At 45.9% G+C, this 26,496-nt stretch overlaps 1 long non-coding RNA gene across 4 annotated transcripts in view; it reads left to right on the top strand.

Annotated features, from left to right (window-relative positions):
* Positions 1 to 26,496, top strand: part of LOC140118736 (uncharacterized) — a 150,615-nt gene that overhangs the window by 14,797 nt on the left and 109,322 nt on the right. For all 4 annotated transcript variants that reach the window (XR_011853246.1, XR_011853245.1, XR_011853248.1 and 1 more), the window contains exons 2-3: positions 16,046 to 16,107; positions 20,238 to 20,385. This is a non-coding gene — a long non-coding RNA (uncharacterized lncRNA). The remainder of the gene's footprint in view (positions 1 to 16,045; positions 16,108 to 20,237; positions 20,386 to 26,496) is intronic.

The raw sequence follows: 26,496 nt of genomic DNA, 5'->3' as shown, positions 1-26,496 counted from the left end.
AACAGGTCTGGGATCACAACAGGAAGTCAATACATGGGAACAACTCACTGGAATCAGCTTTCTCTTAGGCATGAGCACAAAGATCCAGCTGGCTGTGCAGGGAGAGGCAGGTTTAAGTGGGAAATGGCCAGCGCCAATTAACAGTGCGCAGGGACGGGGAGATCTTCCTTAGTTTTGTCACAGACTTTGCAGTGCTCTTCATTGATAGCAAGTTAGGCCTCATCCACAGCCAGTCATGCATGCGCAAGCTGCGTTGTTCATCCAGGGATGGCGAAACCCATGGGCGAAATTGGCAATTGCTCAAGGGCCCATGGCCATATGCTGTTCAGGTGGGTCACTTGGGCAGCTATTATTTTATTAATTGCCACATGGGGGATTGTTTAAAGAGAGGGGATGCTGTTAATAGTTGGGGGACGTATATAAACTGTAATGGGGCTTTATATAATCTGAGGGGTTGCACATAGACACTGGGAGTGAGGAGGGAGGCTGCATATCAATACTGCAGGTGGAAAGGCTGTATATAGATATTGGGGGTGAGACTACATAGATAAGGGGATGGGGAGGCGGTTTATACAGTAAATACACTGAGTTTGGGGAGACTGTATATAGACACGGTTGGAAGGCATTATATGAACACTAGAGTGGGGGGAATCTGTATATAGACATTAGGGGTGGCAGGAGGAGGCTGTATATAGACACTGGGTGTGGCAGGGAGTCTGTATATAGACACTGGGGGTGATGAGGAAATTGCATCTAGACACTGAGGGTTGGGGGAAGCTGTATATAGACTTGGGGGGCTATATATAGGCTACATATGTGCCTATGGTCAAATGATACATTTCTATTCAGAAACATATGTACTATATTAGTAGGAATCCGTGTATTACATTGTTAATTGTTATTAATTTTAATAGACAAAATACATGTTGTTACTTACACAAATACATTTGGTGATTTGTTTTGCTTTGTGTGTTCACACTTGTTTTTCATGCTTGAAATTTTGCAGCTTATTTCACCTGATAAGAGGGAGTATCTTAATGAATGCAATGGTTCATAAAATAGTTTTATTTTGGGGCCTCACCACTTTTTCTAAAACAGGTCCTTGTTAGGATCAGTGGATCCTCTGGACCACCGCGGGAGATGTAACTAGCCAACACCCGGAACCGGAGCCTAGCGGCACCTGGTATTCACCAGAGCCCGCCGCAAAGCGGGTAGGACTTGCTGCGGCAGGATACCACTAGGTCATTCCCAGGTGTGACTAGCCCACGGTGGAAGCCGAGGTCGAGGTACCTTAGCGGATGACAATCTCGTAGACAGGTCCAGGCACAGGGTCAGGGCAGGCGGCAGAGATGCAACGTCAGGTCCAAGTCCGGGGTCAGCAACAGGAGGTCCAGGCAGGTGGGAACGGGAACACAGGCACACGGAACACAGCAACACGGAGGAACTCAGGTAACACGGCAACACAGGACTCAGGAGCGGGAACACACAGGAATACACAGGAACACAGGAATACGCAGGAATACTCGCTTAGAAGCTTTCACTAAGGCTATGAGGCACAAAGATCCGGCAGGGGACACAGGAAGAGGCAGGATTCTTAAAGGTGAGGTTCAGCCAGTGCACCAATTAGTGGTGCACTGGCCCTTTAAATTTTCGGCAGGAGCAGTCCGGGGAAGAGCAGGAGCCGGGAGAGGTGAGTGAAGAGACCGGCCTGCAGAGGGGGCAAACGGGGGAGCACGGATGCGCCCGCGATCCGAGACAGGGATCGCGGGAGCACCCGTGACAGTACCCTCCCCTTCGGCCTCCCTCTCTTCTTGGGCCTGAGAAAACGTTGGAGCAGGCTCTTGTCCAAGATGTTATCCTCTGGCTCCCAAGATCTCTCCTCAGGACCAAATCCTTTCCAGTCTACCAGAAACAACCGCCTACCTCTCACTGTCTTAGTATCCAGGATCTCTTTCACCTCGAAGACATCAGTAGAGTCCGCTTGTGGGGCCGGAGGGAGAGGAACTTGTCGGGTGAAGCGTTTTTTTTTGTTTTTTTTTTTAAGAGAAATTCTTTATTCAGTGGTTAACATGTTACATAAAACATCAGTACATTATAACTACCACTGTTTGTTAAACCGTTGTTTGTACAAAAAGTATTCATCATACAGACAATTCATCCTACCAACAGTTCACATTACATATCTGTATTTTTACCCAATATAGTGGTACAAAAACACTTAAGACGGCTTGCCCCCCGAGTTATCAACAACAGAGGACACTACCTTGTGCAACCGTGACTCCTCTAACCCCCCACGACCACCCACCCCACCCTACAGCAGGAGAGGAGAAAAACAAAAAGAGAAAAAAACAAAAAGAGGGAAAGAAAAAAAAAAAAAACTAATGCCACTTGGACCAAGTTTTTTCCCATTTGGTTCTCCGACCTTCGACCCTACACCATATTTTCTCGTATTGAGCCACTCTTAATGTTAAGTTGTACCAAAGAGTTTTTGAAGGAGGTTCCTTGGCTCCCCACTTACGGGCTACACAGACTAGTGCTAGATTCATCACCTTCGCAATTAAATTTCTCTCGGCACTGTCGACCCCCTCGTGGTCAATTAACCCGAGCATAGCAGTCCTGACTGATGGAACACATTGCCAGCCCAAGTTAGCGGATGTATGTTCAAAGACTTCTAGCCAAAATACCCTCATCACGGGGCATTCCCAAGCAACATGAAGGAAACCAGCGTCCAGCCCGTTACACTTATAACAGCTTGAATCTTCACGAACTTTCATTCGGTGTAGTAGCGTCGGGGTATAGTAAATTCTATAAACCATACTAAACTGTATCACCCTGAAATTCCAATTGAGTGAACAACCCTTCGTGTTCCTATAAATCCTCCCCCAATCAGTGCTATCGAGTGTCCCAATCTCCTTCTGCCATTTTACTCTTGACCCATGAACAAATTTATTTGAATACTCCTTAATAACGTGCCTATAAATTTTAGATACTATTTTAGTAGTGCTCGTGGCTATTCTAATCAACTCTAAACACTCGTGTGTTTGTTTCCTTAGTTTAATCACGTGTTTACCCCTCTTAAGTGCGTGAACCAACTGCATATACCTAAATATATGATTCCCTTGCAACCCGTGTTTAATTTTTAATTCTTCAAATGTAATAACCTTATCTTCAAGTACTACTTGTGATATGTGCTTCACACCTCTTTTAACCCACTATCCGGTAGAGATTTCAGCTCTGGCAAATTATTATTGAGCTACAATGGTGATTCATCTAGAAAGCCTTGGATGCCTAGCATCTCCTTTACTGAGACCCAAGATTTGTAAAAAGAACTACAGATATCCCATTTAGAAAACGGTGCCTCAAGAAACAAAGAGGAACTCAAAAATACTGCCAACTTTACCCTCCATCAGATCTACCAAATTCGCCAAAGTAGAACTCTCCTCCCATTTGACGAAATTGCCTAACTGGGCTGACAAATAGTATCCCTTAAAGAACGGGAGGCCTAAACCCCCTTCTCCTATTGCTTTATATAGATAACACATCTTTATCCTAACTCGTTTTCTGCCCCATATCAGATCATTCAATATGGCCTCCAGTAACTTAAAAAACTTTCATCTATCCAAATTGGACAGGCAGTAAGTTTAAACAAGATCTTGGGGAGTAAGACCATCTTAATTAAGCCTATCTTGTCGGCTTTGGTAAGTGGCATTTTGCTCCAGGTCCCTACCTTACGCCTAACCTCCTGAAGTAAAGGCTTAAGAACCCTCAAAGTCTCTTAATCTTCTGGTAACCATCATGCCCAAGTATTTAAACTGTTCCCTGCACAGTAATAAATTATTACTGGAGAAATATTCCAGGACCTCTGGGCATAGTGGCAGGAGTATCGACTTCTGCCAATTGATATCCAACCCTGAATATCTGCCAAATTCTTTAATTAAATCGAATACTCTCGGGACAGACCGCAACGAGTCGCTCAGATATAATACCATATCGTCTGCATATAGACAAATTTTGTCCTTTATGCCACAAGCCCCACCCCCCTTAATCCCAGGATCCTCCCCGGGTGAAGCGGTTTAAGATGACTGGCTTGAGGAGGGAAACGTGGAAGGAGTTGGGTATGCGGATGCTAGGAGGCAGCCGCAATTTGTAGGCCACCGGGTTGATGCGACTGAGGATTTCAAATGGACCCAAGAACCGGGGTCCCAATTTGTAGCCAGGAATCTTCAGTCGGATGTACCTTGAGGATAACCAGACCCTGTCACCAGGAGCTAAGACAGGAAAAGGCCGACGTTTCTTGTCCGCTTGATGCTTGGTCTTGGCAGAGGTTTGGAGCAATGAGGTACGGACTTGTTCCCAGATGGCTTTTAGATCCTGTACCAAGTCCTCCACAGCAGGAACATCTGCAGACACAGGTAACGGAAGAGGAGGCCGTGGGTGCAGTCCGTAATTAATAAAGAAGGGAGCAGTACCAGCAGAAGTGGAGTCCAGGGAATTGTAGGAAAACTCCGCCCATGGTAAAAGAGAAGCCCAGTCATCCTGACGAGCGGACACAAAGTGGCGGAGATAGCACCCCAAAGTCTGATTCACCCTCTCTACTTGGCCGTTGGACTGAGGATGATAGGCAGAGGAAAAGTCCAATTTCACTTGCAGCTGATTGCACAGAGATCTCCAGAACTTGGACACGAACTGAACACCTCGATCAGAAACGATGTGCCGGGGAAGGCCATGAAGCCGGAAGATGTGCTGGAAGAAGAGACTGGCAAGACGTGGCGCTGAAGGCAAACCTGGTAGAGGGACAAAATGGGACATCTTAGAGAAGCGGTCTGTTACCACCCAGATAACGGTATTGCCAGATGATGGCGGCAGATCAGTAATGAAGTCCATAGCCACGTGAGACCACGGGCAGGTAGGCACGGGTAACGGCAACAGAAGACCAGCTGGTTTTTGTCGTGAGGGCTTATTGCGAGCACAAGAGGCACAAGACCGCACAAAATCCCGGAAGTCCTTGACCAAATCAGGCCACCAATAGAAACGGGAAATCAGGGCCACAGAGCGCTGCACCCCAGGGTGCCCAGCCACTCGAGAAGAATGTCCCCAGGTCAGGATCCTCTTTCGAAGTCCAGGTCGTACATAAGTCTTGGCGGGAGGTAATTGCCAAAGGTCCACCGGCGCTGCCAGCACAAGCCTCTCTGGAAGAATGATGTGTCTCGGAGCATAGTCCTCCCCCATAACATTGGAAGCACGTGACAGGGCGTCAGCCTTGATGTTTTTCTCGGCTGGGCGAAAATGGATCTGGAAGTCAAAACGGGAAAAGAATAGGGACCACCGGGCTTGCAGATTTTCCTTAATATATTCAGACATGGCGGCTGTTTCGGGTACCGAGAGCGGGTACACCCGACCCCGTGGAGGAGAAGAGCCGGGCAGCAAGTCGATGGGGCAATCATAGGGACGATGAGTCCTGCCTGTTTTTTGGAGAACACATCTGCGAAATCCAAGTATGGAGCGGGAGCCCCTCCAGGGGCTTGGGAGACAAGGTGGAAGTCCAGACAGGGAGCGGACGAGGGACATCCATACAATGAGAAGATCAAGCTGGGCCCCAACGGAGAATCTCCCCAGAGGACCAGTCCAGCACAGGGGCATGTTGCTGTAACCAGGGGAGACCCAACAGGAGGGTGGAAGTGCTTTAGGGTAGTACAAAAAAAGAAAGTCTTTCTTTATGCAAGGCTCCAACTTGCAGAAGCAGGGGTTCCGTGCGAAACCGGATGGGCATGGAAAGAATCTGGCCACTGACTGAGGCAATGGACAATGGTTTCTCAAGATGAACCACTGGGAAGTGATGCCGGTAGACCAGGGCTGCGTCCATAAAGTTTGCTGTAGAGCCTGAATCCAGGAAAGCAGAAACTTGAATCTGGGTGCCGGTGTCTACGCTGAGGAGCACAGGAATAATCAGACGTGGAGAAGCTTGGCACACACCTAGGGACGCTTCTCCCAAGAGCCCTAGGTGCTGGCGTTTCCCGGACGTTGGGGACGAACAGGACAAGTCCCGATGAAGTGCCCTAGACTGGCACAATACAGACAAAGGTTCTCCTGTCGTCTTCTGGAACGCTCTTGTAGAGAGAGCCGGATTCTGTCCACCTGCATGGGTTCCTCAGCAGACGATACAGGCGGAGGCTGGAGCGGTCTTTGGAAGGCAGGTGCGAGGCGAGGAAAACATCTTACCTGAGCTTGAGGATGCTCACAGCGAAGTTCCTCGGCGCATACCTTAAACCGGACATCTATCCGAGTGGCCAGTGTGATGAGACCACCCAGAGTTGACGGTAGATCCCGAGCCGCCAGCGCATCTTTGACCTGCTTCTTAAAGGTGGCGATGAGAGCTGCATCGTTCCAGGCAAGTTCAGAGGCCAGGGTGCGGAACTGAACAGCATACTCTCCCACAGATGAGTTGCCTTGGCGCAGGTTCAACAACGCAGTCTCTGCAGAAGAAGCCCGTGCTGGTTCCTCAAAAATGGCCCGGAACTCCGCCAGAAAAGCCGCAAGAGTAGCCGTGACTGGGTCGCCTCTGTCCCAAAGAGGAGTGGCCCAGGCCAGGGCCTTCCCAGAGAGAAGACTGACGAAAAATGCCACCTTGGAACGCTCCGTGACAAATTGCGAAGGCATAAGTTTTATTTGTAGGGAGCATTGAGTAATAAAACCCCTGCACTGTTTGGGGTCTCCGTCAAATTTGCTGGGCATAGACAGCCGTAGTCGTGGTTCAGCAGCAGGAAGGCAGACCGGGAGCAGACACGGGAACCTGTTGCTGTTGCTGGGCGGCTAGCAGCTGTTGCAGCATGGTGGTGACTTGATCCAGCTGTTCGCGTTGAGCGGCAGTCTCCCGGAATTGCTGGACCACTATGGCGGCAAAGTTTGGTCGAGTGGGAAGCGGAACCTCGGCGGGATCCATGGCCGGATCTTACTGTTAGGATCAGTGGATCCTCTGGACCACCGCGGGAGATGTAACTAGCCAACACCCGGAACTGGAGCCTAGCGGCACCTGGTATTAACCAGAGCCCGCCGCAAAGCGGGTTGGACTTGCTGCGGCAGGATACCACTAGGTCGTTCCCAGGTGTGACTAGCCCACGGTGGCAGCCGAGGTCAGGGCAGGCGGCAGAGATGCAACGTCAGGTCCAAGTCCGGGTTCAGCAACAGGAGGTCCAGGCAGGTGGGAACGGGAACACAGGCACACGGAACACAGCAACACGGAGGAACTCAGGTAACACGGCAACACAGGACTCAGGAGCGGGAACACACAGGAATACACAGGAACACAGGAATACTCAGGAATACACAGGAACGCAGGAATACTCGCTTGGAAGATTTCTCTAAGGCTATGAGGCACAAAGATCTAGCAGGGGACACAGGAAGAGGCAGGTTTCTTAAAGGTGAGGTTCAGCCAGTGCACCAATTAGCGGTGCGCTGGCCCTTTAAATTTTCGGCAGGAGCCGCGCGCGCGCCCTAGGAGGCGGGGACGCGCGCACAGCAGTCCGGGGAAGAGCAGGAGCCAGGAGAGGTGAGTGAAGAGACCGGCCTGCAGCGGGGGCAAACGGGGGAGCACGGATGCGCCCGCGATCCGAGACAGGGATCGCGGGAGCACCCGTGACAGTCCTGCGTTCATCTCTATGGCTCTTACATAGATAGCCAAGCACTGCACTCATCTATCTCATTCGACTCCCTAGAGATGAATGGAGCAGCCCACGCATGCACAACTGGCTGCTCCATTCATCTCTACGGTGCTGACTGAGATAGATAAGTGCATGCACGATAGACGAGTGCATGCGCGACTGGCTGCTCCAGTCATCTCGGTTGCAATGGACTCCATTCTCGTGATCTTTTGATGACTGGAGAACCCCATTAAAGCTGCAAATGGATCCAAACAAACTGAAGGTAGTTTTAGAGTGGCCATTTGTTATTTAGAGATTCTTGGCTTTGGCAACTTTGAATGAATTTATCCTAAATTTATCATATATTGTAGCCTCAAAGACGGGATGAATGCAAAAAAATTTACTCCCAGGAGCATAGATAGCCATCAAGACTCATGAAGTCTTTTGCTGCAGATTCTATTTTGCATAATCCAGATGTATCCAAAGAGTTCTTCTTAAGGCATCATTCTTGGGTGCCATGCTGTCTGAAAAAAAGTCTCTCTTGTATTTTTATGTCCAAACCTTTCCCCTCTGTATAAAATAATTATACTTTTGAGACAGAACATTAAGAATGGTAAAAATTAGCACTGGAGGAAGGGAAATATATATACAGTACACACTTCACCAAAATCTTACTTGTTTAAAAGGGTTAGTCCATGAAAGAAATTTCTCAAATGGTATCCCCCAAGTGATGTTTACACAAGAAATCATTTTTAACCAATTACTTTACACAGTTGTATTGATGTTTTAGCTGATATAACTCAGTGATGGTCAGTGTAAAATTCCAGAATACGGGCAGGGACTCTCGAGGCAAACACCTTGTGATCCCTGGGTGCTGACAATGTGCTTAGAACCTAGGTCTCAATTTACCTGGGGTCTGCTGGAGGTAGAGTCTGGAGTCTAGAGTCTCACTTTCACTTTATTCTTTGGGTCAGTATGATCACAGGGACATCAAATTTATAAAGGTTTTATTGGGTTTTAATAGATTTTAGAAAATTTAGATCTTTTGTACTTTAAAAATGATTTTCCTTTTTCACAGTACATGCTGTGGTTTTAATTTATACTAATCTGGACCTTTATGACCGTTTGATAATTTTTTATTAAAATATTCTTGGATGGAAAAATGGGGGAAAAGTGGCAATTTGGACATTTAGGCACTATTTTCCGTTACAGTGTTCACGGCCAGGAATAATCTTTTTTTATAGTTTGATACAACGGGCATTTTGGGATGCAGCGATACCTATCATGTTTATGATTTTTACTGTTTACTTATTTTTATACTCTGTATGTTATCTAGGGAAAGGGGGTTGATTTAAACTTTTACTTTTTTTACATTTTTTAAATATTTTTTGATATTTATTTTTTTTTTTTAGCCATTATTTCAGACCCTCCATGGTCCTGCAGGGTCTGATTGCTAAAATTATATACTGCAATGCTACTGTATTGAAGTATTTAGCAATTTTACTGCTGATCTCTTATAGCCTGCCATATGCTGGCTATTAGAGATCATTACACATGACAAGCCTACAAGTCTCAATGACAATGTAGGCGGCAATGGCAACCAATACCCGCCCTCTGATGACGAGGGAGCAGTGATCGGCCATCCAAGATGGCGGCACCCATAAAATGGTGAGTTAGGTGCTGCACTCGGGTTCAACCGCGGCACTTAACAGGTTAACTATCGCGATCGGGGCCAGCACAGACCACAGCAGTAATAGGCAGGTGTCAGCTATATTATATAGCCGACACCCGCTGTGCATGGAGAGAGCTAAGATACATGTCCCCCAAGACCTCACTTTTCTTTATATGAGGCCAACTTCAGACAAGAGTGTTTGTTTATTTGCTTATGCTTACCCCACATGATTACCCCAGGCTAAAAGTTCATAAAACTACTCTTTATCATGTACAGTCAACATCCACAGATGCCATTTCCGCTTTCTGCATGTTTGTCAGTACCTGCATGTCACACACGGGGGTGTGGGAGAGTATCTTGAGGCTAAATTCTGTGGACTCCCTGGACAACCGCGGGGGATGATGGTACTAGCCGCAACCCGGGGCCGGAATCCAAGTGGCCCCTGGTCTTAGCCAGAGCCCCCCGCAAAGTGGGACCTCTGGATGGCAGGACCTCGGGATGGCAGGACCTAAAGATGACCACCGGGATTCAGGACCACCACAGGAATGCCACAGGAAACACAATGGTGGAAAAAGAGACAGTTATAGCCCCCCTGACATATTTCGCCAACTAAGTGGTGTCTTCAGGGGTGCCGGGGCTATATATCCCGGCACCCCTGAAGACGCCACTTAGTTGGCGAAACATGTTGGGGGGGGACATATATATGATATAGCCCGGGCAACCCTGAAGACGCCACTTAGTTGGCGAAACAATTGTGGGGGGTCTATAATTGTCTCTTTTTTATTTAGCAGAGCTAGTGTAGTGGCATGAATTGTCACCTCCTTGATACATTTGTTTAGGACTTATAGATCAGGGACAACTATACATGGCAGCACGTGCTGCATATAGGGACAATCTCCACCAGTCCTATCATCTTAGTACTAATGTGTGCGGTACCAGAATAGCCGCACAGCACATTTAGTATACATATGCACCAGTGGAATTGGCAGTGGTAATCCCGCACATAGGACTCATCACGTTCAAATTTGATACAGTTTACGGTCTATTATGAATGTCACCAAGTGGGGACAAATTACCAACTTGGTGCTTCTGGCTTTGAAGTAATAGCTAGGCACCTTGTAGAGCATGGGTCAGGAACCTTTTTGGCTGTGAGAGCCATGAACGCCACATATTTTAAAATGTTATTCCGTAAGAGCCATACCATATGCACATGCGCCCCAGTAGATAGGTAGTCCCAGTGTCAGATCGCAGGCACACCTGTGCCGTTCTCCGTGGCGGCGCCCCTTTCTGAGCTCACTCAACTCACCACTTTCCGGATCCCGTCCCAGCTGGCCAGCACGCTCCGGCACTCAAGGATTTAAAGGGCCAGTGTGCCGCTGATTGGCGCTGCCAACTTCCCGGGTTCCTATAAAGAACGGCGGCCCCCAGCATTCCCCGTCGGATCTTAGTGCTTCATGCCTATGAGGAAGCTTTCCACAGTGTTGCCTTCCCAAGTATTGACCTCCCATTGTGACCCCGGACCTGTTCCTGATTCTTCTCCTTCGCTGCCAGCCATCCCCGACTACGTATCATTGCCGCCTGTCTTGACAGTCTGTCTGTTCCTGACCACGAGACTGCCTAGTGTTCCTGTACCTCGACCTTGGAACCACCGTAGACAAGTTGTGCCTGTGAAATGACCTGGTTGTACCACGCTGTAGCAAGACCATCCTGCTTTGCGGCGGGCTCTGGTGAAGACTGGGTGCCACTTAGATTCCGGTCCTACTTACATCATTGTCCGCGGTGATCCAGGGGGTTCCCCACTCCAAATCCTGACACCCACCACATGCCTCCCAGTAGATAGGTAGTCCCAGCACATACCACCAGTATATAGGTAGCTACAGCACATACTCCTAGCAAATAGGAAGCCACAGCACATGCCCCCAAGTAAATAGGTAGCTACAGCACATGCCACCCAGTATATAGGTAGCCACAGCACATGCTTCCCAGTAGATAGGTAGTCACAGCACATGCGTCCCAGTATATAGGTAGCCCCAGCACATATCCCCAGTAGATGGGTAGCCACAGCACATACTCCCAGTAGATAGGTAGCCACAGCACATGCCCTCAGTAGATAGGTAGCCATAGCATATGTCCCCCAGTAGATAGGTAGTCACAGCACATGCGTCCCAGTATATAGGTAGCCCCAGCACATATCCCCAGTAGATGGGTAGCCACAGCACATACTCCCAGTAGATAGGTAGCCACAGCACGTGCCCCCAGTAGATAGGTAGCCATAGCATATGTCCCCCAGTATATAGGTAGCCACAGCACATGCCCCCAAGGAGATAGGTAGCCACAGCACACGCCCCCATTATATAGGTAGCCACAGCACATACTCCCATTAGATAGGTAGCCCCAGCACATACCCCCAATAGATAGGTAGCTACAGCAAATACTCCCAGTAGATAGGTAGCCACAGCACATTCTCCCAGTAGATTGGTAGCCCCAGCATATGCCCCCAAGTAGATCGATAGCCACAACACATGCCCCCCAGTAAATAGGTAGTCACAGCAAAAAAAAAAAAAATCACTTGCCAGTGCTCCCTGCAGCCAGCTCCTCATCACTCCCACACTCTTCTCTTTGACCCAGGCTTAGATGATGCCGGCGATGGCGGTAATGTCGCTGCCTATGTCCAGTGATCAGCCTAAAACACACATAGCAGCTATTTATCAAAGATCTGTCTGAGAGCTAGATGCAGCCAACGAAAGAGCCATACCTGGCTCCTGAGCCATAGGTTCCCTACTCCTGTTCTAGAGGCAGGTCATTTGGTTACCTATCCTCTACAGGCAAGTGTTGTTTATTTATAAACATACTTTGCTACATAGTTGTGTAATATGAATTGTGTGGTACACACTTTCTCTTCAGTGACCCCTGCTGGTGGTTAGTCCTTCTTACAGTGCATGTCCGAGATCTATATCTGTCCTTAGTAGGTTACTGGATATACCTATTAGGTCCACACCACTAAACTGTAGATTTTTAACCTTAGTTGTAGCTCACCAATCAAGTCTTGTATAAACTGCACCAATACACCAACATTTTTTACAATTTGTCTTTAATAAAAGTTAAGTTTTAGACAAATGGGTCTCAGTGAAGTCTTGTGGACCTTTTTTGTATATAAGGAGTGCCACAGGAACACGGGAACGCCACAGGAACATCACAGGAACACGGGAACGCCACAGGAACACGGGAACTCGGAAGAACTTTGGAGAATAGACACACTGAGGAAACCTGGGAATGCTGGACGAATAATAATAATCTTTATTTATATAGCGCCATCAAATTACGTAGCGCTTTACAAATCATAGGGGACATATACAACTATATTACATTACAAAGAACAAACAGTCATATAGAACAATAGGAGTGAGGGCTCTGCTCACAAGAGCTTACAGACTATGAGGATGAGGGGGTGACACAAGAGGTTGTATAATGGTCCAGCCATTCTTTATAAGGGAACAATATAAAATAATTTAATAAGTAATTTACTAAACAACGATGTTGCTGCTTGAACCAGCCATTAGCCGCCATCTTATTTACAGGGTCCTAGGTGAAAAAGACTGCAGAGAAGCCTGGAGCTTGGTATATATCAGCTGTTTGCCAGATAACAGATAGGATAGTACATAGGATGGATTAGTAAAGGGAGAGTTGACATTTCATGCGGTTAGCGAGTGTGATAGGCTTGCCTAAAGAGATGGGTTTTAAGAGCACGTTTGAAGCTTTGGAGGGTGGGTATTAGTCTCAGAGTCTGGGGAAGGGCATTCCAGAGAATTGGTGCAACTCGGGAGAAGTCCTGGAGACGTGCATGGGAGGTTCGAATTAAGGTAGAGATTAATCTAATGTCACTGGCAGATCGAAGAGCACGGGAAGGGCGATAGACTGAGATGAGAGAAGAGAGATAGGGAGGTGCAGCATTATTCAGAGCTTTGTGGATGAGGGTTATTATTTTAAAGTGAATACGGAAGGAGACAGGTAGCCAGTGCAGTGATTGGCACAAACTGGAGGCATCCGTGTAGCGTTTGGCCTGAAAGACGAGCCTGGCTGCTGCATTAAGAATAGATTGTAGAGGAGAGAGTTTAGAGAGTGGAAGACCAACTAGTAGGGAGTTACAGTAGTCTAGTCGAGAGTGAATAAGTGCAACAATTAGCATTTTAGAAGTTTCAAATGTCAGAAACGGCCGGATTCTGGAGATGTTTCTGAGATGCATCCGGCAAGAGCGAGCAATAGATTGAATATATGGTGAAAAAGAGAGGTCAGAGTCCAGCACAACCCCACACAAGGAGATCCAGAAGATCCAGCAGTGAGTGAAGGGTGGTGCCGGATTAGATTCAGAATTTACAATGCACTGCCTGTAGTCCTAACAATACAGGCAGATAATGATGTAATAGTTTGCTGTTTACGTAACTACATGCAAGTTGCAGAAAAATATTCTAGGGGCTTTTTTAATATAAACCAAATACAGATTCTGTAGATCTGAGCTTCTGCATCTTAAGGAGAACAAATTAACCCCCAAAACTAAATATATTTTCATAAACTGCCATAAGAAAGCATTGCCCATATCCATAAATTGTTCCTCTATATGCCTGTAAACTTAAAGGGAACCTGTCACTAGAAGGCTAAATTTCACTGCATAGTACATTCCATAACTCGATAACTCTTACTTTCCATAACTATTACTTTCACAACTGAGTTCCCCTCCGTTTGTGCAATATCCACTGCTAAAACATACCTGGCTAGCTGGTCTTGGTCAAGTCTTGGAGTGATACTCAAATCACAATGTTCACTTGGCAATTTTCATGACACTCAGTCCAGCCCCGCCTGTTCTTCCCCTCCCACGTCCTCCCATTGACTATGCCTCCCTTTCTGACATCGGCTCACCGCACCAGAAACCTCACGGCTGCACGGTGAGCCGTACACCCTCACAGTGAGCTGCTTAGCGGCACAAAGCACCTCGCAGCGAACTGCACATGCGCTTCCAACTAGGCTCACAACTAGGGTGTACAGCTCATCATGCAGGCGTACGGTTTTCTGTTCTGTGAGTCGGCATCAGAAATGTAGGGTTAGTATTGTGGAGGATGTGTCAAGGGAAGAAATGGATTATCACGAGCAGGGGCTGAAGTGAGTGTTATACACACATTGGGATTTAAATAGAGGCATCACTCAAGGACTTGACCAGGATTTGTTGGCTGAGAGCCAGGTAAGCTTTAGCAGTGGATATTACACAAATGGAGGGGAACTCAGTTGTGAAAGTAAGAGTTATGGAATGTACTATGTGCCTTAAATATACTCAGGATAACAAAATAACACATTCTCTAATTCAATGACATTAACAAAAATACAGCATTTCACATATATAATTCTAACCTGTTTCTATCAGTCCTGGTGTTTACAATTTCAGTTTCCCTGGATCCAACCGTAAATCTTCAGATTTTTATGATTAGGCAGGACAGATTCTTCTCATGAATTTATTCTTCTGTCTGCTGGATGGAGTGTGAGCTCCACCCCTCCATTACAAGACAAGTTCCAACACAGACATACACAGACACTTATTGCCAGCAAGCAGCCTGCCCAGACTTACTTTACAAGCTACAGATAAGATCTTTATAGCAGGGGAAGGAGGCACATAGCAGAGCTCACTGTGTGTTATAGCTGAGCTATTAATAGTGATGTTCTTGTTCATGAACGACGGGAGTTGGCTCCCATCAGTGAGCTGATGGCTCACTTAGCCCCACTCCTAACCAGCTCACCACGTCCCTTTTATCCCGATGGAGTGCTGGGGCTCCCTATTATATATTTTATAGGGAGCCATTCAGGAGCCAGAAGAGATGGCTCTTCTTAGTGTGCAAAGTCTAATGAGACAGCTCACTAAGAAGAGCTGTAATTCTCATCACTAGTTAGTAAAGTGTCATTGTGTGTTATATCCATCTCATAAAATTTCATCATCTCTCATCTCTGATCTATCTCATCTCTCTTTTTCTATGTGTAAGATACTAGTGAATGTTCAGAAGCTAAAGGAAAGTGTAGCTAAACCTGGACCCTGATAATCTTTCCACATTGCCAGAACGCAGGGATCACAATGGGGGAGATTTACTTACCAGTCCCTGCGCGATCCCCGAGGTGCATTCCCGGACAAGAATGCACAGCTGCCGAGATTCACTAGGAATGTGCACCCGATATCCTGCATCTTTCGCTTCCCTGATCAGGTCCGCCGGAGTTCACTTTCTTCTTCCCGGTATATGTAAGTGCTTGGCTTGTGACACAATTTAAAAGTTCTATCCCGCGGTTTGTCCGAATCCATCGGATCGCCCAATGGCCTGCCCCCCGGTTTGTGTTGCATGAAAGCCAGCGTGATTGCGACACAATCCCCTTTTAAAACCCTGTCCTGGCGGTGTAATCCCTGTAAAGTCGGAAAACCCAACGGAAATGCTCCCGCGGGACCCTTAGTAAATAAGCCCCAATGTGTCTGCTTAGAGAGTCCCCGTCCACACTCTGGAATATTAAACTGACCATTACTGAGTTATAGGAGCTAAAACAGTAATAAACCTGAGAGCCCTGAGAGCGTTCTGAGAGCCGCTGGCTCTCTTTTCAAATCTCACGGTGGGCATCAAATCGGCAGATCTTTGGACGGTGACAGCTTCCCCGGAGTGGGGAATAAATGATATTACAGCTGATTTTCATGTTATAAAATGATTTTTTTCAGAAATGCTGCTATACAAAGTTATGAGAAATGGAGCTTGGTGAAAGCGGAGACAGGATGGGAAGGTAAGTTATAATGATCTAGCATCATCTGGTAGATATCCTTTAACCCTTTCCCGATGCGCGCCGTAATAGTACGGCGCGCATCAGGTATTGGTGCATGGACTGGGTAGCGCTCACAGAGTAGTAATTTTAGTTAAACATAGCTGGTGATGTTACAGATAATTAAATGGACTGAGGCTCACCGGATGGAGTTGTGCTTTATTAGGCACAACGCTGGTTAATGCTCACTTGTATGGGTGGGGGTGCTGCCTTCAGAAAGTGAACATCGAGACACGGTTGCCAGGACGGTCAGGATCGAAGTATGAAGCAGTGGATTGGAGACTGTCTAATGTGGCGCACACACAAGTTCAGATGGATACATCATATAGGGTAAGGTATATCATTTATTGGTAATCTCGGAACACAACGCGTTTCGGAGTATCGAGGACTCCTTTCTCAAGTGAAGTGAGACTTAAACGCTAAGCAGTTCCAGTTCAGTTCCGGTTGTCAGTTCTTATAGTCTATAACAGTGATGGCGAACCTTTTAGAGACCGAGTGCCCAAACTGCAACCCAAAACCTAATTACTTATCGCAAAGTGCCAGTACGGCAATTTAACCAGAAAACTGACGGTTTAGTTTAGAATCAATTTACACAGGACTCTCTGAGCTCGGATTACAGCAGTCCTATACACACTGAAACGCCACTTTTACACCATTTTACATCACATAAAAGAGTAATAAAAAGTTATCAAAAGGTCACGCAGTCCTCAAAATGGTAGCAATGAAAACAACGGCTCATTAAGCAAAAAAACCCAAATCTCCCCAGCTCCGTGCACTAAAGTTATTAGCGTCACAAGATGGCGAAACTATTTTCTTTTTCGTACACTGTTTTAATTATAGAAAAAGTATTAAAACACAATAAAACCTACAAATCTGGTATCACTGCGATAGGACCGAACCAAAGAATAAAGGACACAAATGATTTGGAGCGCACAATCCAGCTTCCCAGTACTTCCCAGTACTTCCAGCTTCCCAGCACAATCCAGCTTCCCAGTACACAACATGGAATAATAAATGAGAAGTAAAATATGTTACGCAAAAAATAAGCCCTCACACAGGTATAAATATATACACTCAACGGCCACTTTATTAGGTACACCATGCTAGTAACGGGTTGGACCCCCTTTTGCCTTCAGAACTGCCTCAATTCTTCGTGGCATAGATTCAAAAAGGTGCTGGAAGCATTCCTCAGAGATTTTGGTCCATATTGACATGATGGCATCACACAGTTGCTGCAGATTTGTCGGCTGCACATCCATGATGCGAATCTGGTGACTGTGGAGGCCATTTGAGTACAGTGAACTCATTGTCATGTTCAAGAAACCAGTCTGAGATGATTCCAGCTTTATGACATGGCGCATTATCCTGCTGAAAGTAGCCATCAGATGTTGGGTACATTGTGGTCATAAAGGGATGGACATGGTCAGCAACAATACTCAGGTAGGCTGTGGCGTTGCAACGATGCTCAATTGGTACCAAGGGGCCCAAAGAGTGCCAAGAAAATATTCCCCACACCATGACACCACCACCAGCCTGAACCGTTGATACAAGGCAGGATGGATCCATGCTTTCATGCTGTTGACGCCAAATTCTGACCCTACCATCAGAATGTCGCAGCAGAAATCGAGACTCATCAGACCAGGCAACATTTTTCCAATCTTTTACTGTCCAATTTCGATGAGCTTGTGCAAATTGTAGCCTCAGTTTCCTGTTCTTAGCTGAAAGGAGTGGCACCCGGTGTGGTCTTCTGCTGCTCTAGCCCATCTGCCTCAAAGTTAGACGTACTGTGCATTCAGAGATGCTCTTCTGCCTACCTTGGTTGTAATGGGTGGTGATTTGAGTCACTGTTGTCTTTCTATCAGCTTGAACCAGTCTGCCCATTCTCCTCTGACCTCTGGCATCAACAAGGCATTTCCGCCCACAGAACTGCCGCTCACTGGATGTTTTTTCTTTTTCGGACCATTCTCTGTAAACCCTAGAGATGGTTGTGCGTGAAAATCTCAGTAGATCAGCAGATTCTGAAATACTCAGACCAGCCCTTCTGGCACCAACAACCATGCCACGTTCAAAGGCACTCAAATCACCTTTCTTCCCCATACTGATGCTCGGTTTGAACTGCAGGAGATTGTCTTGACCATGTCTACATGTCTAAATGCACTGAGTTGCCGCCATGTAATTGGCTGATTAGAAATTAAGTGTTAACAAGCAGTTGGACAGGTGTACCTAATAAAGTGGCCGGTGAGTGTAAATGCACATACAAATTTATAATATAATATGCATATACATAAATACATAAATAAAAATACATATGTTACTTACTCTTGCTCAGGTGTCTGTTGTTCCAGGGGGGGGGGGGGGGTGCAGCATCTGGAGTTCGGTTCAGTGTGGTTATGAGGCATGAGTTCCAGGGGAGGGGGTGATGGGGGGCAGTGACCGGAGTTGAGCGGGGGGGGAGTGAGAGCGGCCGGAGTTCTTGCGGGGGGGGGGGGGGGTGGCGGGTTGCGGTAGCGGGCATAACAGGCTGGGGTTCGGGCGCGCGGGGGGGACTTGTGGTAGCGGGCGTAGATTGTGCCGTGAGTTTCGACCCGGTTGCGGGCAGAGTTTTATGGGAGGTGCGGGAGCAGGCAGGATGGATGCGCTGAATTAAAAAAATAAATAAATACACTCACCTCAGACTCATTCCTCCGGCTGATCACTGCAGCGCACACGGAGTAAGGTTGCCCAGCGCTGGCAGCGTAATGACATCATTACGCTGCCAGCGCGGTGATGCTTACCGTCCTATGCGCTGCAGTGATCAGAGTGACAGCAGGCAGTGCTACTGCTAACAGCCATGACAACCAGGTGTGGACAGTGGTTGTCCGCACCTGGCAGTGGTTGGGAGGATGGGGCGCGTGCCAGCAGTGAGGGCTTTGCGTGCCCTCTCTGGCACGCGTGCCATAGGTTCGCCACCGCTGGTCTATAAGAAGCGTCCGAAAAATACGGAGATTGATGTGTCCAACTGGCCGGACAGTTTAGCCCAAACACTAACAACCGGAACTGAACTGGAACTGCTCAGCGTTTAAGTCTCACTTCACTTAAGAAAGGAGTCCTCGATACTCCGAAACGCTTTGTGTTCCGAGATTACCAATAAATGTTATACCTTACCCTATATGATGTATCCATCTGAACTTGTGTGTGCGCTACATTAGACAGTCTCCAATCCACTGCTTCATCTCGATGCATCGGGGCAGCCGGCGGCTTTTCACATATGAAAAGTCGCCGGCAGCAGCGAGTGCGCAGGCGTGGGGACTGTAACACCGGCGCCCCCCCCCCTTCACGCCCCTTCACGCCCCACTGGCGTGAAGGTGGCGGATCGGGGCAAATAATTGCAAAAGCTAGCAATAAGCTAGCATTTGCGATTATTGCAGGGCCTCTGCGCCACTGGTGTTGTGCAGAGGTCCTCATAAATATGCCCCATGTAGTTTATGTCACAAAATTCTCTGCACTGGCCGATTGTCCCATCAAAATGGAATTGACCCGCTGACTATTATGTGTTGTCGTTCTCTCAGTAAAATAAAGCCATGTGAGCAAATCCTTAGAGAGCAGAAATTTTCCCTTTAACAGACATAATTAAAACTATTCACATATGGGAGATCCCTAGGATAGCACATACACAAATGTAAGTTGTACCTAAATAGATTACTAATAACCATGTAGCACCCAAAGGACTGTCATGAGTTAAAGGAAATAAATAACTAGTGATATCACAGGCAAAATTGTAATGTTTCACCAATTTTAAGGGCCACTAATTGGAATGTATACTGTTTTTATTTCAACTGTGCTTAAAGAGAACTGAATAATCCTTGTTTTTTATCTTTCTGTCTTTCAATAAAGTTATATACATAAATAGGTAAATAGGAAAATACCATGAAATTGTCTTTACTTGGCATATAGCCATAAGAGGATGGTTTGTTGGGTCTTTTAATCCAGTCTCTTCTCTATTCCATCCTTCTGCTCAATGTAGAATGGTTGATTACAAGGCAATGTACTGACATCTGCTGGATGGAAGTCAAAGTTTTAGTAGACTTTATGGCTAAGGCCAGTTCACATCTTAGTTGTTACAGGAGCTATACAGGAGCAGAAATGTGGGGGCCAAGAGCTGAGCAGTCTGCAGTACAGACAAGTCACATGTTATTTTTTGAAATGCGTCCAAACCAAAGCCCAACCCCTGGGACTACACAGAGGATTGTGCCAGGGTACCAGGTAAGTTATAATACACAATTATATTGTCATATAAAATGTTTAGAGAAAGCAGTAAGGCATATTTGCAATGCAGCTGTAATGGGCTTCTGTAACCTGTCATTAATGAAAATAAGATCCCTGGTGACAGGTTCCCTTTAGACATATATGTAAAAGTGTACATCAGGCAATGACTTTGAAATCTAAGCCTTGGGCTATCTGTATATATTGGGGGAGATTTATTGGAAGTGTGTAAGCGCATAACTAGTTGCTCATGGCATCAGAGCTGTGCTTTCATTTTATAACCAGTTGTGTAAAAATATAAGCTCTACTCTGATTGGTTGCTATGGGCAACTAAAACAGTTCTTCTCTGAAAAATCTCCCTTATTGTGTGTATTGGCTGCAGAATTTATTGAATCGGTAATTCATCAGCCATTTATGCAAACATCAGCAACCAGCTGAAATTGTCTAGTTCCTGATGCATTTATGCCACAATTTTGACGTAGCAGGGGAAACTGGCGAAGCTCAACCGTTGCATTGCATTTTAACACCGTCAGCGACAGAATGAAATGCGGCAGATCATAAATCCAAAACTGAAAGCTGTTTCCACAATGTGTGCAGGGTATTTACATAAATTCCATTCACTACACGGCTACTTCATTATGCTGCAGATTTACCAAATGGAAATTCAAATCTGTGTGTAATAAACTATGAGGCACATTTGCTAAGGGCCATGCGCCAGTTTTCTGTCGGATTTTGCATGCACAGGTATTTAAGATGTGTCTGCGCCACATTTGTGTCGCACGCAACCCTTTTGTGGCGCGGCTGCACTAGTCATCATGCAAAACAATTTGGGGGTGTTCTGGTGCTCAGTCGGACCTACACCAGATGCAAAGTCCAACAGATTGGGGCACATTTACTTACCCGGTCCAGTCGCGATCCAGCGGCGGGTTCTCCGACGCTGATTCGGGTTCTGCCGGGATTCACTAAGGTCCGTGCGCCGATATTCACCAGGTGTCGCTGCTGCGCCGAGGTCCGCTGGAGTTCACCTGCTTTTTTCTGGTGTATGTGAGTGCTTGATCTTGCGACACAAATGGCTTTTTAAATTCTGCGGTTTTTCCGAATCCTTCGGGTTGTCCGGTGGCCACGCCCCCCGATTTCTGTCGCGCGAAAGTCGGTGCGATTGCGCCAAAAATCTATCGCGTGCGCCACAATCCCGTGAAATACAGCGCAAAGAGGAAATATTCGGGAAAAACCCGACGGATTCGCGGCTGCGGACCCTTAGTAAATGTGCCTCATTGTGTTGCATGCCCCATGAAAAAGGTGCACCAAAAAAAAGTGGTGCACTCTGTTGGAACTGTGCAGAAGGTGCAAGATTTATGAAGAACGTGCCCAAGAAATCTTGAATCTAGTGCACTCTGCACACTACACTGTTGTTAGTACATGTGCCCCTTTGTGTGTGGGCACCCTTATGTTGCTGACATGCAGATTTGTGCTGAAACCCTATACACTGGGAGAGAGAAGGCTTTTTTTACGGGAATTGCTGATTTACTGAAGATCAAAATTAGAGAACAACACACAATTTCCTAAATTTCAAAGTCATTGTAAATATATACTAACTGAATAAAATAGCAGTATTTTAAGATTACTGTATATACTCGAGTATAAGCCGACCCAAGTATAAGCCGAGGCCCCTAATTTTACCACAAAAACCTGGTAAAACATATATATATATTTACTCGAGTATAAGCCTAGTTTGGGTTTTCAGCTCATTTTTTTGTGCTGAAAAACTAGGCTTATACTCGAGTATATAAGGTATTTCCTATTTTGTATATATTCTAAGAGCAGATTCATATTGCCTTTGTTCATCCATGAAGCACAGGCCACAGAACCTCTGATGCTCCAGTTCAGCGATAGGAGGCACATTGCTGTACTGGACCTTCATAGGGCGGTAAGTACAACTTCTCTCTTGCTTATACAGCCTACTCATTCCACTGGTAAAAAAATATATAAACAAGCCTGGCCAACCCATTTAATCATGAAGACCATGTATGTATATGTATACATACAGTATAGACCATTTTTGGCACAACTTCTCATTCAAAGAGTTTTCTTTATTTTCATGACAATAAAAATTGTCGATTCACACTGTAGGCATCAAAACTATAAATTAACACATGTGGAATTATATACATAATAAAAAAATGTGAAACAACTGAAAATATATCTTCTATTCTCGGTTCTTCAAAATAGCCACCTTTTGCTTTGATTGCTGCTTTGCACACTCTTGGCATTCTCTTGATGAGCTTCCAGAGGTAGTCACCAGAGAAGGTTTTCACATCACAGATGTGCCTTGTCAGGTTTAATAAGTGGGAATTCTTGCCTTATTAATGGGGTTGGGACCATCAGTTGTGTTGTGCAGAAGTCAGATGGACATACAGCTAAAATATAATAACAGTTTTTCACTGCGTTTAACCCTGCAACGGAAAATAGCGCCCTAAGTCGAAAATGGCACTTTTTTTTGCCATTTTGAAAAATATCAAAAATTCAATAAAAAGTGATCAGAAGGTCATACAGTCCTAAAAATGGCAGCGATGAAAACGTCATCAAAAGTCACACAAAATGACACCACCCACATCTCCGTACATCAAGTATGAAAAAGTTATTAGTGGCAGAAAATGGCAAAATCTAAAAAAAACATTTTGTACAGGAAGTTTTCATTTTTGTTAATGTATGAAAACATTATAAAACCTATACAAATTTGGTATCCCCCTGTTCACACTGACCCAAAGAATAAAGTAGGCATGTCATTTGGGGTGCACAGTGAAAGCCGTAAAATCGAAGCCCACAAGAAAATGACGCAAATGCATTCTTTCACAATTTTCACTGCATTTGGAATTTGTTCCTGCTTCCCAGTACACGGCATGGAATATTCAATATCATCACTATGAAATGCAATTGTTATGCAAAAAACAAGCCATAACAGAGCTCTTTAGGTGTAAAAATAAAAAAGTTATAGATTTTTGAAGGTGGGGAGTGAAAAATGAAAAAGAAAAAACAAAAAAGGGCCAGGTCATTAAGGGGTAAATGTATATATGGCAACTCACACATAACATCTTTGGTGGAGGATTTCTCTTTCATTTCATATAATATATGTCAACTTCTTCCAGTCAGAACTGGGCCCTGAAGATTTAGCAACACAAAAATGTTAGGTTCCTCATTTTATCATCATGTCCCCCACCTTCTGCCAATTTTAAGAGTGTTCTGTTCATCCCCAGAGTTCTTAGTAAAGCCCCATTAGTCACAGGGCTGTCCCATGTAGCCAGTGCTGCTCCCCAGTAGTGACAAGGCTGTCTCCAATATTCACAGTGCTGACTTATGTAACCATTGCAGCCCCCAGTAGTTACAGGGCTGCTCCCAGTAGTCACAGGGCTGCCACTCAGGCCTAGTAGTCACAGTACTGCCCCTGGTAGCCAATTGAGAAAAAAAAAAAAATATATATATGGAAAAATGCAGCTCTCCAACGCAGGTAGATAAGGTAAAAAGGTGGTGTCTTTATTCCATGGTGATGAGTGGCGACGTCCCATCACATTATGAGCCTTTCTCATGCCTGGTCCTGGTAGTTGTGCTGCTGAGAACTTTTCTCAAGTGTATATATATATATATATATATATATATATATGTATATATATATATACAGGCCCGGCGTCAGCACCCGGCCAACCCGGGCAAGTGCCGGGGCCCCGGGGTACTGGAGGGGCCCACTCGGGCCCCCGGATCAATTGTACCAGTGTCGCTATAAGACACTGGTACAATTGATCACCATCCGGATCGATCACTTTTCTGCCTCTATGCTGTGCTGGTCGGGAGCGCAGCATAGAGGCAGAATCTACAACTCACCTGTCCCGGTTACCACGATGCGGCGCTCCGCAGGGTATGCGACGGCTCTGAAGCCGGCGCACATGATGACGTCATCGGATCACGTGTGCCGGCTTCAGAGCCGGCGCTTACGGGAGGCCCAGGCCGAAGACAGCTGCAGGCGCTGCTCCGGAGGAACCAGGAAAGGTAAATTTTTTCTTTTTTCTTTTCCGGAGGGGAGTCAGGGTGTCCGCGGGGGGCGGGGGTTAGTGTGTCAGCAGGGGGGGTCATTGTGTCCACAGGGGGAGGGGGGGGGGTTCAATGTGTCTGGAGGGGGTCATTGTGTCAGCAGGGGGGGTTCAGTGTGTCCGCAGGGGAGGGGGGGTTCAGTGTGTCCGCAGGGGGGGGGGGGGTCAGTGTGTCCCCGGGGGGGGTGGGGGGGGGATCAGTGTGTCCCCAGGGTCAGTGTGTCCGCAGGGGGAGGGGGCGCAGTGTGGTCACTGGAGGGCGGTCCAAGGAGGGACCCACTAAGGCTCTGTCGCCCAGGGGCCCACTAGAACCTGGAGCCGGCCCTGTATATATAATTTATTTATATTTATATATATACTTGACCTGAAGTTGTTTCATTCGGCACCGTCTACATGTGATTGCATCAGATGTCCACCTGTGCCAGATCAGTTCCGGCCATAGGCCTTTGCAGGCAGAAGCATTATCATAAGACTTGTGAGTGACTAATGATGTACTATAGATGTGCTGAAAATGTACAAGTCCTACTAATTGGTGACTGTTGTAACCTTAAAAAAATTTTGTTTTATTCATTTTCTTTTACTACATTGCTATTATCTAATTATGATTATCACGTTTATTGTGGCATGGTGTACCCCTTACAAAAAATCCATCAAATCTTGATCAATGGAGATTACATTATTTCTGAAAAAAATAATCGTACATTGTTCTCTAATTTTTCTCCAGTATATACATAAGTGTGAGTGTAAGTAGATATGCCTTATAAGCCAGATTGCAATTATGCCACATAAGGACACTATGGCACACTATGGATGGCATATGTGTATACTAAATGCAATACTTGTTAAAAGCTCAGTACCCAAGGCCTTAATTTTAAATTGAAATTTTGACCACTCCGTCAAAAAGTAGAGCACTTGCTTTTTAGAACTTTTTTTCAAAGATCACATATCACTTCACAGAGACTTAGAGTTTATGAGGATTCATGAAAAAAGTATGCCAAATTTTCATAATTTTGCCATCCATTTTTTCATTGTTATTGGCTTGTTTGTCTTAAGGAAGCCCAAGGGTAAGCCTAGAAGGTCTCTGTAAGAGTTTTTAGAGTATATTCTGTAGCAGCAATATTTGCACGGTTAAAAAGTGCTAGTATATGTTATACAAAGGGTGGAATTTACAATTGTCTTGAATAGCAGATACATCAGGTATCACTATGTTTTTTTTTTAAAGGATTTTAAAGGATCTTGCATAGAAGGTCATATGAGTCTAAAGGTATGCTTTATGGTATGCAATATTGTATACTTATGATAATATAATAGGTTAGGATATGCATGAAAGCATACTTATTTTATCTCCAGGTAAACTGTTGTTGGGCTGCCTAACTACCATGAAATTGACGGCTCTATGCAATTTGCAGGGGTTTGCCAAGGACTTATTCAATTCAATCTTTAGCCAAAGACTTCTTTTTGCCTGTCTACTTCTTGTAACTGTCATGGCACTGCATGTATGCAGAGCACATTTCATTTGCAGATATGTAAAGCAAGTTAGCCCCGTACCATAAACAAGCAGAAAGTGCCTTTTAAAAGTGTCTTTGCACTGACACACTCCCACCTGACATATCTTCTCACATTCTTTTCACGATATGCCTTCTAAAAAGAATTCCTTTCAACCAGTTTCTTGTTTCCAACCACTCATTCTCCTTGTGACCTCCTACCACCTCATTACCCTGTATTTTCTCCCTTCCTCTACAGAGCTTTCAATTACTTTTAGTCACCCCTACTAACTCTTAATCACCACCCTGCTGCTTCTCGCCACCTTCCCTCATCACATCTCCTATTACTGATTCCATTCCACACTCCATGCTACCCACATCTTGCCTACCCTTTTCTTAGCACATGACACCATCTGCCCCTCCACTGCTTTTCTTCTTTCTCCTGTTTTTTTTATCCCTTTTTTACGGCTCCCAGAGGTGGAAAGGGCGACAAGGGGCTGGCATTCTGTTTGCACAGGGAAAGGGCTGGTTTTATGCCAATCTGT

This window comes from Engystomops pustulosus, chromosome 2 (genome assembly GCF_040894005.1).
Source record: "Engystomops pustulosus chromosome 2, aEngPut4.maternal, whole genome shotgun sequence".
In the NCBI taxonomy this organism is placed as follows: domain Eukaryota; kingdom Metazoa; phylum Chordata; class Amphibia; order Anura; family Leptodactylidae; genus Engystomops; species Engystomops pustulosus.
Note: the sequence above shows the minus strand (reverse complement) of the source record. Positions and strands in the feature narration are given on the sequence as shown.